Below are 1,778 nucleotides of genomic sequence, written 5' to 3' on the forward strand. Positions count from 1 at the left end.
GCCGCTCAGCTTTCTTATAGGCGGCCTGGCCCGGCCCTCGGGAGGAGGAGTCGCCGAAGCTGCGGCCTCCGCTTGCGAGGAGGCGGCGGCGGTGACGACGAGGGGAACTCCCCCCGGCTTGAACTCGGGCTTCTCCTAGCGCTCTCGCCCTCAGTATCTCGGGGTCCCCCTCTTTAACCTTTCGCTTGCTTTAGGTTGACAGCAAAGCAACAAAAAGTTAAGTTGAGCTAATGTTTGTTTTGTTTTCAATACGTCATTGTTGATTTTAAGTGAGAAATACACAGTTCCAATGATACGGACAAGGGCGCCAACTTGAATAAAATATTGGGGGGGTGGGGAGAGAGATAAACCGTTCATAATCGATCACAACACACACCATTTGAATGGTAGTGCCCATGAACGGGGGGAAGGCCCCTCAGTTATTTTATTGGGGGGCTGAAGGGACCTTGGCCCCTAGGAGTTGGCTCCTATGGATACTGACGCTCCAATGATAAAAGGCCTCAGATATAAACTAGTAGGCATTTCGCATACATGAATAGTTGCAACCTGAGTCCAGTTCTAAGGCTAGTTCTGAATAAAAACATAGCCCCCACTCCCTTACACACAAACATGCACTGTTGGGATGGGGGGCAGGTGAAAAATGTGAAAAAGGGAAGCCACAGATTGCCAAAATTATCCCATTTCCAACTCTACAATTCTATGATTCTAACCCTCTCTCACTGCTTTCTGTGTCTCCAAGTTGAACACTTCCCAAACATTATTGATCCGGTTGTGCAGAGGAATCTCCTTTTCTGTTTTCCAATGTTGCATGATTACAAGCCGTGCTGCAGTTAACAGAAACTTGAGCTAATGTTTTAATTTTTTTTTTTTAACTGAAAGGTTATATTCCACTCATGCACGCCATACATTTAAAGCGCATGGCTTCCCGCAAAGAATCCTGGGAACTGTACTTCAACTCTCACAAAGCTACAATTTCTGGCACCCTTAACAAACAACAGTTCCCAGGATTCTTTGGGATGGGGAAAACATGTGTTTTAAATGTGTAGTGTGGATATAACCACAGAGCACCTCAGATTTTTGTCACTTGTTGGCCTGAGTGCTTAATGCTGAGTGATGACCCGTCACCACAAGGATCTGCAATTGGACCTCAAAGTGTGTGAGGTGCCTCAAAACAACCCACAAGGCCCTCCTAAGAATTCCACCTCTAACAACAACCCTATAGGTACTCATTTTCCAGAGAGGGAAAGGCTGAGAGACCATGTTTCCTGATGTGCCAGGCTGTGGGACAGAGGGAAATTCCAGAGGTGTGATGGTTCCTCATCATCGACTTGCAATGATGGGGAAATTTAGCACTTGAGTAGGAAGTGGCAACTCTACACAGCATATGATTGATAGCTGCTGATAGGTGGCTGCAATTTTCAGTCAGCCTGTGGAGGTTGCAGCCAACCCACAGCAGGTTTTAGCAAAAGAAGATAAATAGCAGATACAGAAAGTACAGAAGATTCCAGATGTCGAGTCCAGTGTACATCATTTCCCTTTCCTAAAATCCCAGGCAGATGTCTTTAAAAAAAAATTCTGCTCCATGCAGCGTGAAACAACCCTGAGAGAGTAACTTGCCTGAGGCAGGCTGTGACGGAGGTGAGACTACCCATCAGCGACTCTTGCATGGGGATGTAATCTGCTCTAGAGGTGTATACCTAATTATAAAATGCCCTTGCAATCTGCTTTACATTGGATCGACCGCACGAGCGGTCAGTGTCTCTATAGAAGAGCATCAA

The sequence above is a fragment of the Podarcis cretensis genome (genome assembly GCF_951804945.1).
Source record: "Podarcis cretensis genome assembly, chromosome: 6".
Taxonomy (NCBI): domain Eukaryota; kingdom Metazoa; phylum Chordata; class Lepidosauria; order Squamata; family Lacertidae; genus Podarcis; species Podarcis cretensis.